Here is an 11,730-nt window from a genome sequence, read left to right as displayed (position 1 = left end):
GGGGGGGGGTGAAAAAACATGACTCAGTTCACCGTAGTGGTCTTTCAGTTCATTAGTTTTCATCGGGTCTCCTCTCTTGATATTTTCCATAAGTTTCTTCAACATTTTAGCACTAGCCTTTTTCTATTTAGAGAACAAAAGCATAAATAAACGACTATTGTTTCTATTTTCAATCAAAAGCATAAGTAATTGACTAGAAATAAAAGACGAGAGAAATATATTACCTCCTCCATAACATCAAAGCCTCATCACCACATTTAGGAGTATTATTCATAATTTTTTGAGCCTCTTTCTCAACCATCTTCGCTTTCGCTTTCTCAGCACGAGCTTGTTGGACATGGTTTATTACTAAAGGATGAGACCAGTTTTGATACCATTCAATGTAACCCTCTTCACAAGCATTTGGATCATCAGTGATATCCGGTAAATCTTCATTAGGAACCATACTCTCAGAGGAGTTGGGTCGTATTTGGGAACAAAATTCTTTTCGGTGTTATTGGTTCCCCGCTTCGTCATCTTGAAATTGAATTTGTCCTCATCTGGGATAGTTTGAATTCAAGAAAATTGTCTCAATACTCTCAGAGGATTATACATTGTACAACCTCCAGGATGAAACAACGGTCCGTTGTAAGCTGCGACATTAGAGAAATCAATAAACTCAACGTCGATATCTTCTTGATCTTCATCATAAAAGTATGGATGGAAAACCACATCTTCAAGCGTCAAATCATCTAATTTCTCCCTCAACCTCAACACCTTATCTTCCTTCTTCTTGTCATGTGAGTTCAAAAATTCATATTTACCAGCTGTAGGCTTCCCATAAGGCCAAGGATCGTGAGAATGAGACAATTTCAGTGAAAGGAAGTGGTCGTACACCCAAACCTATGAGAAAAACCAATAAAAGATACAATTATGATTAGTAACAATACACATTAATTCAATTATGGAAAACAAAGGAAAACTTAACGGCGTACCTGAACAAGGGTGTATAACCCTCCAAAGTAGAGACTCTTTATCCTCGAAGCTTTTCTAATCTCCGCTTTAACAAATGAAAGAACCGCAATGCCCCAACAGTACTTGTTCACCTTTCTTAGGCTTCTTTGCAGCTTTTCTAAACTCACATTGTGCCTTTGTAGAGTTCCATCCTAGACACTTTTCAACCAACTTTTCAAGAGATCCAAAAGTCATATTAGGATCGCAGCCAGCTCGAACACTTGTTCCAATAACTGGTAGGCATGTGATTCTATAACAATCATTTGGAGTTATTGCCATCTAGCCAAAGGGTAGAAGGAAAGTATCTGTCTCTGGATAAGCTCTCTCGGCAAACGCAGTAACAATGATAGCATCAAATTTATGGTGCGCTTGTTCTATCGCTTTCCAAAGTACTCAATCATATACCGCATTCTTGAACTCATCACACTCATGCTCTATACTTCATTTCTTGTTCTTTGTCGTTTTAAAACACGGACAACATTATTATGGTCCTACAATAACAAGATCGTATCTTATATAAAAAATATATATTGAAAAATAGAACCAAATTAACAAATCTTCATGGTTAAGATTCAATACCTTGGTCGCAAAAATCTTGGTAGCCCATGAGTTTTTGTAGTCAATCAATTTCAGCCCTCTATCTCTAGGAGTACTATAGGTTGGGTTCTTCGGCGGCAAACACAGTTTATCTTCAGGAATGTATGCATATCTAGCACAAGGAGGTTTAGGCGTCTTTTGAACTTCCCCTACCGCTTCCTCTTCTTCTTCTTCATCATCATCTTCCTCATCCTCATTTCCTTCTTCTTCCTCATCCTCATCTTCTTCACCGTCATCATCATCATCATTCTCATTTCCTTCTTCTTCTTCTTCAACTGCTTCCTTACCTTCTCTTTGATTATGTTCTACGTGTTCCACAATCTCCTCTTCATGTTCTTGATCACCCGTTTCTTCCATAATCTCCTCTTCATGTTCTTGATCACCTGTTTCTTCCATAATATCCATTGTTGAATGACATCGTCAACATTATCTCTATTGACATTGTCTGGGTTGACAACATATTTGGTTCCACGCTTATTGGCACCTAAGTGTACCCCCTCTAGGCGGAGGAGTTATCATATCTTCAGGTAATGCTTGGTTGGATTTCTTACCTTTGACACTAATAAAGAAAACAAAATATATTAGGAATAACTCACAAAAAAAGGCCAACTAAAACAAATTATTGGTGATTCAGGATAAGGTTCGGTTACCAGATCATGTTTTGCGATCGAACCGAACTCATAGGTCAGAGTTCGGTTCTTACAGTACTAAAAATAATGGGAATAACAGAAAGGTTCGGTTACATAAAAAAAATCTTTCTATATTTTAACCCTACAGTTCGGTTACATGGAGGTTTTAAAATGTATGCGATCGAACCGAACTCATAGGTCAGAGTTTGGTCATTACAGTACTAAAAATAATGGGAATAACAATAAGGTTCAGTTACATAAAAAAATATTTCTATGTTTTTAACCCTATAGTTCGGTTACATGGAGGTTTTAAAATGTATGCGATCGAACCGAACTCATAGGTCAGAGTTCGGTTATTACAGTACTACAAATAATGGGAATAACAGTAAGGTTCGGTTACATAAAAAAATCTTTCTATGTTTTTAACCCTACAGTTCGTTACATGGAGGTTTTAAAATATTTGCGATCGAACCGAACTCATAGGTAAAAGTTCGGTTATTTCAGTACTAAAAATAATGGGAATAAAAGTAAGGTTCGGTTACATAAAAAAAATCTTTCTATGTTTTTAACCCTACAGTTCGGTTACATGGAGGTTCTAAAATGTTTGCGATCGAACCGAACTCATAGGTCAGAGTTCGGTTATAAGACTAATAAAACTAATGGGAAAAGTGGTAAGGTTCGGTTACATAAAAAAAAAAATTCTATTTGTTTTAACCCTAGAGTTCGGTTACATGGAAATTTTACAATTTCTTTGCGAAACAACCGAACTATACAGTTCGGTAACAAAGTCTGAATCACATAGAACCGAACTGTTCTTCGTGTTCTTCAGTTCAATGAGTTCGGTTAGGAACCTAGGTGATAGAGTGTTTTTCTGATCTTCGTAGTCGTAGTAGTTAAGATTCGAACTCTAAGATTTGTGAAGACTAAATTTAAAGGTTTAATTAAAATAATAAAATGAGAGAGTCACCGGGTCTAGGATTCCACCAAATATTCAAATTTATGTGAATCACCTATTTATTCTGAATTATTATAGCTCATTCAATAAGAATTTTGACTCTATTTCTTTGCCTAATGTAGATTCTGAAAATATTAATTATAAATCTTTAGCATGGCATATCAAAAGAATTGATCCTAAGCATAAACTATCAAATGAAATGACAATTAATTAATAAAAATCTTTTTTCTAATTTTAATTTAATGCAAATAGTCAAATAAATAATTAAATGAATTTACCACATGACGAATTTTGGTTTCCTCCACTGACCCAGTGTTGGATTCTAGCTTCTCATGATAAGAACACACTCAAAAATATAATTCATAGCTCAAATGATGTTTTTATTAAAGAAGAATAATAATATAATGAATCTGCAACGCTGTATATGCGTTACAGAAGTCACCGTTACAAGTGCGTTGCAGATTTAAATTAAGCGTGCCAAACTGACTATTATGAGTACTGTCTATAAACGACAGTCAATGGACGTGAACTATCTTCTTCTTCTTCCCTGCAGCAGCAGAGAAATCTGCTCTGCAAGCTTTTTCTCCACTCCCCAACTCTCGATGTCCTTCACTCTGCTCCCAAAAGCTCTTTTTATTCTCAACAGGCACCAAAATCTCACGATATTAAATCCAAAATCTTCTTGCATTATGATAATATTCTCGAGAATAATTTGTGTATCTGCAACTGTTAATTCCGGGAAGTATATTATCTTCTCACGCAACTTCCTTCTGTCTAGCACACTCCACCACATTACAGAACAATTTAAACTCTTTTTCGGCACATCCAATCACATACAAACCCGTGAATATCTCAAATTCTATTCATCGTAAAAACGTATTTCCCTTTTTAATCCACATCTTCTCTGTCGTTTGATAGAGTGTAGTAAATAGAGAAGATATCTTCTACAAGTTTCCCATAAATAATGCCAGTGAATCAAACAGAAACCCGAGTATATTTCCCTTATTCTGTTTTCTTAAAACTCTGTGAAACTTCTTTTGTTTACGTTTCTCAAGTGATTACCTTCCCTGTTTAAGTCAAACAGGGTAATACGACTCCATATCCGAAACAGAATCTCCAAATATCTCGTCCAAATCAATCCCACAAATCTTCGATTATCGGACCCTAGTTTCTGCCGGAACTGGTTTAGATTAAATCCACGATTCTAGCCATTTGCAATCGAAACTGAACCCACTACCAGTCCCGTGAAGCCGAAATCAAGATACCCAAATGATTACAGCCATTTAGTCTCACTATAAGACCTCCAAAATCCAAACCCTAATTATGCTGCCATTTTTTCCGCCAAAACTGGAAATTCAAATGAAGAAGATGAGATACCCCCTATCCTGAACTGGGGTGAGAATAGACATCGGTTCCAAATAGTAAAGAAGGTGCCCCTTAGCAACTGGGCGCCCCTTAGTAATTGAGGTGCCCCTTAACCAACATTGAGAGTCCGAATAACACATATCCTCCAGGTGCAAATAACATTTTTTCACGCCAATTCTCCACAAGAGCTTATTCTTCCAAAAACAACTAAAACAAGTTTATTAGGGAAATAATGAGTCCTAGCTAATGTATTTATGGGTTAAAATGTGTCGCACTTTCGTGCTCATCAAATTCCACCACACTTACATTTTGTAAGTCCTCGAGCAAAACAGAAAACTGACCCGCTACACAGCTGGTCATAATATATATATATATATATATATATATATATATATTTTTAGAGACCCGCTCCACATCTGGTCATATAGAAAGATAGATAGAGGGACAGAGACCCGCTACACAGCTTGTCATAAAATGATAAGAGAACAAAATAAAAGACCCGCTACACAGCTGGTCATAATTATTTTTTTCATCCAACGCAATGAAAAACCTGAAACACTAAAGTAAAAAGTTAAACACTCACCCACACTTAGACATTACATTGTCCTCAATGTAATTGAGTCATCCAACGCAAAACTTAAGATGGGAAATTCAAAATGCAAAAAGTAAAAATAAAAATAAAAATAAATAAAAGTACATCTACTGGAGTATACAAAAAGGATCCCCATACACTAATAACATGAAAACTTGGGGATCGATCCAAAATACAATATTTACAAACGACAGCTTCACACTTATGTCATGAAAACGCGGAGACGCTGAAACTATCAAAAACCAAGATTTACCCCTAAACCAAGTTTTTACTGCACAAGGAAGTGCGTAAAGAACAAAATATGGGGATTCTATTAAGACTGGGGAATTATCAATACGCTCATGCACTGTATCAGGAATATGGACATCCTCTGGGTATTTGGATGCAAAGTAATCCAACAAAATCTTTGAAACACATAATTCTAACCCTAAATTAGGTAACTTTTGGAAGTCTAGGGGACTAGAAACAACCTTTAAGTCGGGTGAAAGATCTTGCGAGATAGATTCTTCTAATAAATTAGACAAATCATCTACACAATTATTCACAGGGTCATCTACAAATTCTGTCTCGACCAGAGAGTCATTACAAGACTGATCATCATCATCATATAATTTTTCACATGCAAGAACTCTCAATCTTTGTTCCAAACTAGGCGGTGTGTGTTTATAATATTACTCATATATCTCTAGAGGAGATTCTTCACTTACCGCATTTGGATCAAAAACTTCATCCCGATGCCTACGCTTATATTCAGCAAGCGTCGTTTCAGGTGAGGTTACCCATATAAGAATTAATCCTACGCATGTATTCCGCCAGTGTCATCTTAGATGACGTTTCCTTAAAAGAATTCATCATCCTCAAAAAGTTCCTGAAAAGTAATACAAAACGAAACGCATAAAAAGGAAAAAAAAATCTAAAATGAAATGAAAATACTATACAAAATTATAAAAAAATAATAAATCTAAAAACAAATCCGCGTCGGCGGTGCCATTTTGATATGTTTTTCTGATTTTCGTAGTCATAGTAGTTAAGATTCGAACTCTAAGATTTGTGAAGACTAAATTTAAAGGTTTAATTAAAATAATAAAATGAGAGAGTCACCGGGTCTAGGATTCCACCAAATATTCAAATTCATGTGAATCACCTATTTGTTCTGAATTATTATAGCTCATTCAATAAGAATTTTGACTTTATTTCTTTGCCTAATGTAGATTCTGAAAATATTAATTGTAAATCTTAAGCATGGCATATCAAAAGAATTGATCCTAAGCATAAACCATCAAATGAAATGACAATTAATTAATAAAAATCTTTTTTCTAATTTTAATTTAATTTAATGCAAATAGTCAAATAAATAATTAAATAAATTTACCACATGACGAATTTTGGTTTCCTCCATTGACCCAGTGTTGGGTTCTAGCTTCTCATGATAAGAAAACACCCAAAAAATATAATTCATAGCTCAAATGGTGTTTTTATTAAAGAAGAATAATAATATAATGAATCTACAACGCTGTATATGTGTTACAGAAGTCACCGTTACAAGATGCGTTGCAGATTTAAACTAAGCGTGCCAAACTGACTGTTACAAGTACTGTCTATAAACGACAGTTCTCTGCGACGGTCAATGGACGTAAACTATCTTCTTCTTCTTCTTCTTCTCTGCAGCAGCAGAGAAATCTGCTCTGCAAGCTTGTTCTTCACTCCCCAACTCTCGATGTCCTTAACTCTGTTCCCAAAAGCTCTTTTTATACTCAACAGGCACCAAAATCTCAAGATATTAAATCCAAAATCTTCTTGCATTATGATAATATTCTCGGGAATAATTTGGGTATCTGTAACTGTTAATTCCGGGAAGTATATTATCTTCTCACACAACTTCCTTCTATCTAACACACTCCACCACATTGCAGAACAATTTAAACTCTTTCTCGGTACATCCAATGACATACAAACCCGTGAATATCTCAAATTATATTCATCGTAAAAATGTATTTCCCTTTTTAATCCACATCTTCTCTGTCGTTTGATAGAGTGTAGTAAATAGAGAAGATATCTTCTACAAGTTTCCCATAAATAATGCCAGTGAATCAAACAGAAACCCGAGTATATTTCCCTTATTCTGTTTTCTTAAAACTCTGTGAAACTTCCTTTGTTTACGTTTCTCAAGTGATTACCTTCCCTGTTTAAGTCAAACAGGGTAATATGACTCCATATCCGAAACAGAATCTCCAAATATCTCGTCCAAATCAATCCCACAAATCTTCGATTATCGGACCCTAGTTTCTGCCGGAACTGGTTTACATTAAATCCACGATTCTAGCCATTTGCAATCGAAACTGAACCCATTACCAGTTCTGTTAAGCCGAAATCAAGATACCCAAATGATTACAGCCATTTAGTCTCACTATAAGACCTCCTAAATCCAAACCCTAATTATGCTGCCATTTTTTCCGCCAAAACTGGAAATTCAAATGAAGAAGATGAGATGCCTCCTATCCTGAACTGGGGTGCGAATAGCCATCGGTTCCAAATAGTAAAGAAGGTGCCCCTTAGCAACTGGGCGCCCTTAGTAATTGAGGTGCCCCTTAACCAACATTGAGAGTCCGAATAACACGTGTCCTCCAGGTGCAAATAACATTTTTTTCACGCCAATTCTCCACAAGAGCTTATTCTTCCAAAAACAACTAAAACAAGTTTATTAGGGAAATAATGAGTCCTAGCTAATGTATTTATGGGTTAAAATGTGTCGCACTTTCGTGCTCATCACTAGGGAAAATAGAAAACACGTTCTAACCGAACCCAACACTGTAACTACCATTTCAAGCCTATTTTGATGATTTCTATTCAATTGAATCGATGAAAAACAAATTAAAATAAATGGGGTTGTCGAGAAATACCCTCGAATCGGTCCCATGGAAGATTTAGCGTTGTTCTTGCGGCTGTTACGACGAATTAGTTGCTCCTCCGGTTCAACTTCTTCCTCAATTTCATGTGGTTGATTAGCTAAACGTCCTAATGATGGACTTGTTCCTGGTTTTCGTCTGGTTTGCTTTCGACGGGGCATTCTTATACTAGATTGATTAATCGACGATGAATCGATGATGAAGACGAGTTTGCAATGAAGAAGATGAAGAGAGGAAGAGGAAGACGAGTAAACTTGGGTGCGGGACTTTTTTTTTTACATTAGGGTTAATATATCATGGTTAGGGTTAGTATTAGGATTAATATTAATTAGGTTAAGGACAAATTAGTAAACTTGCTAAGTAGGATTATCGTTAGGACATCTCTTATCCTTGTAGGATAGATGGTCTAATAAGACCATGATCCCAAAAAAACCATGGTCCCAAAAAATGGTTCATTAAAAATAAAAATATCCTTACTAATTAAAGGTTATGCACTCATGTTTGATGGAGGGAGTATTTGGACTTGTGAAAAGAACTTAGAAGCTGAGTTGTGAAAGTTTTAGAAGTACAAAGAAAAGCCCCGCTGTTCCTTATATTACCCCACCCTTACTGATAACTATATACTACACCACTCTATGCATATGTTCCACTTCACTGTCCGTCGAGTGCAACACAGCCTTGAAGAGCTCCCCCCTACATGCAGCCTTTTATGTTCTTGAATTAACACTTACTTTGTTCCCAGTTTCTATGTATAAAATTGCAAATTTCCGGTCTGTGCCAGTTGCACATTTGTTAACACGTTCCTTCTTCTCAACAGCTTCTGAGTAACTTCTCCATAATCCCTGCTCGAGACTAAAAAGAGGTAATTGTTCGGTGAAGTTTTTCCCTTCACAAAAATGCCCCTCGGGATTTTATCATTTTCTTTTTAAAGTTTTGTAAAAAAGGAAATGTACAGCGGTTAGGTCCGTAAAACAGCGGCATGATGAACTAGACCTGCGGTACCCATTTTGGCGTTTGGTTTAAAACAGCTATCTCCTCTTCTCTATGCTAACTTCTCTTCACCATTACCACCACCCAACAACACCAGGCGCCAGCACAACCACCACCATTGTCGCCGCCGCCGACACTTACACCGATCCCAGTACCAGAACGGCTTCCGCTGCCAGCACCAAAAGAACTAATAAAAAAAGTTAATCCAGCACCACCACCACCATTTCTGATTAACCTAACATGTAAGTCAAATTAACCTAATGAATTGGTTATTTCTTTCTCATGCTAATCCTCCAACAAAATCTTTTGTGTTTAGCTGTAATCAGGGAAACTCAAGAAGTGAAACCCAGAATCTCAACTTGATCGTGGTGATCCTAGACGTGGGATTGATTGATAAGCTATGAGAATTTAAACTATTAGAGTAAATTATTTCAGAATTACTACTTGGATCAAATACACAGAAAATCAAGCTATCAGGTTAGGATTTTGCACATTAGCTGTTTGTCGAAATGCCTAAACTTTTTTTCTAAAGATATATGCTGCACTTTGGTGGTAAGTTGATTCTGACACATATATTCTTCATGCAACTGATACATCATGCGTCTAATGTACAAAACCAAATTATCATCATGAATTAGAGTATTATGGTTTCTCACTTAACCAGAAAGTAGAAAGTTAACGAGCCATTAGTGGTTAGCTTAGGAAAAAAAAACAAGAATTGTTTAGGGAGACTGAAAGTTCATAATTGGACTTTTTTATTTAATTTAGAATGAGAAATTATACTGTATAAGAATTTATCATCCGTACTTATTTTTGCCAACCAAGGTTTCGATCACAAGGTCCTGTTATTAGACATTTAGAAAATGCAATTCAATTCATTAAGAACCATTTTGTTTACGGTTCATGGATTTCAGGTGTTAATTCTGTGGGACTCACTCATCGGAGCTTGATTTTCACATGAGCATTCTACCTAGCTTTGATGGTGGTAGTTCCGTTTTGAACAAAAGTTATAATGCGAAGTCAGGTTGCAGGTAGAAACATACAGTCCTTGGTTGGATGAACTGAAATAGATATATGATTACATAAATGAACTTTATCTAAAAACATCTTATTTGTATCAGTTTAAGAAATTTGCAATGAAAAATTTGGTTTACATTCTCAATGTTTATTATTAGTTTGAAACATCTGGTTAGCATAAATGAAATGTATGAGAGAATATATTTTTAGTTGAATTTAACAAAGTTATGAATTTTTTGTCCGAGTGCGTGCAATGGTTCATAGTGATAGTGAATTTTTAGGGTTCTGTGGCAGTCTGAGTTGTTGGATCATTAGGTCCGTCTGGCAGGTGTTCCGAGACAGTCTGGATTGTTGGATCATTAGGTTTGAATGGCAGGCGCGTGGCGGTGCAGTTGTTTCACTCCAATGAATGTTTAATTGAACATGATCCACCTACAGTATTCCATAAATGGATCCAACCGTGAATCATAGGATAAACCCAACATACGGGAGCGACTCCGCTACAGAGATGTTCAATTACATCATCTCCGTGTTCCATAAAAGGCTAACAGAAACCGAAAGAGAAGAGAACTTCTTAAGACAGAAAGGTACTCGCATCACGGAATCAACGGAACGGCAGGCGCATCGCGCGTGCATGTTAAACTAGTTTGACAAATCAAAAGCCACAATTTTACGTTCCAAGATCTCCATCCAATCCGTTTGCACAGACACTGACGTCCTTTGTGGATAATTGACTTTGAGGCTCAGCTCCGAAGTTGGATAGCTAGTACCTTCTAACCAAATCCATTGATAAAATCATCTCCAATGCGATACTCTGATATATTGTCTTCGTCAACTGAACCACCTCCAACACGGTCCTTTGATGTATAGTCTTCGTCAACTAGTATGTATTCTGGAAGGTTAGCAAATTCTCTGATTACTATTTATACATGCAAAGCTGGGCCTGGCCAGCTTGGTAGATCCAGCCAGGGATGGACTGGCAACCGCGAAAAAAGCCGGTTTCGTGAACCGCCAAAAAGTGTTTTCTTGCGAAATGAGCAAATTGAAGGCAAAGGGTACCAGTAACATCTTGACTTGAAGACTGTTAGTTCTTTCTTACAAGGTCAACCTGCTTTTTTACTCAGTTCATTTATCGCATCTGGGACCTTATTTCATCTACATTATGTTCCAATGGCCAAATACGGCGATCTTGGATTAAACTTAAAAATGCAGCAACAGAAAGAAAAAGAAACATCTTTGTCATTTTTTTAAGATTGGAAACGCCACAAAGATTTGTTTCGTTTCTGCTTGATGCAGCAATTTCAGTGTCACTGATTTTGGAGTGGTAATTCTTTCAGCAGTGATACACACGGTGACGGTCTATATGTCACCCTTTTTATATTGGGATAGGGGTGAGGCATGAGTGAGCCTCATCCCCTCTCACACGGTACTGCATTTGGAAGTGCATCTATGCTTTCCGTAATTCTTTTCCAATACCTCCAATTTTTTCTCTCAAAATCTTTCCCATGCCATACCGTACTCTTACTGATATATATGTTGTTAAAAGTCTGAGACTTGACACCCCTGGTGCTCGGCCAGTCTGTCTGATATTGACAGGACAGAGGCTACCCTGTAGTCCCTAGGAAATTTGCGTATGATTTTGAAAAGTCAACGATCCATCCCCGGATAAGAAAACACAACAAAAAT

At 36.6% G+C, this 11,730-nt stretch overlaps 1 long non-coding RNA gene across 1 annotated transcript; it reads left to right on the top strand.

Moving 5' to 3' along the window:
• Positions 1-8,945: 8,945 nt before the first annotated feature.
• Positions 8,946-10,276, top strand: LOC113317043. Its single transcript, XR_003343201.1, has 3 exons — positions 8,946-9,269; positions 9,344-9,504; positions 9,942-10,276. It is a non-coding gene; the product is annotated as an uncharacterized LOC113317043 (long non-coding RNA).
• Positions 10,277-11,730: the final 1,454 nt, after the last annotated feature.

This window comes from Papaver somniferum, chromosome 10, assembly GCF_003573695.1.
Source record: "Papaver somniferum cultivar HN1 chromosome 10, ASM357369v1, whole genome shotgun sequence".
Classification (NCBI taxonomy): domain Eukaryota; kingdom Viridiplantae; phylum Streptophyta; class Magnoliopsida; order Ranunculales; family Papaveraceae; genus Papaver; species Papaver somniferum.
This window is presented reverse-complemented; position numbering and strand designations above follow the sequence as displayed.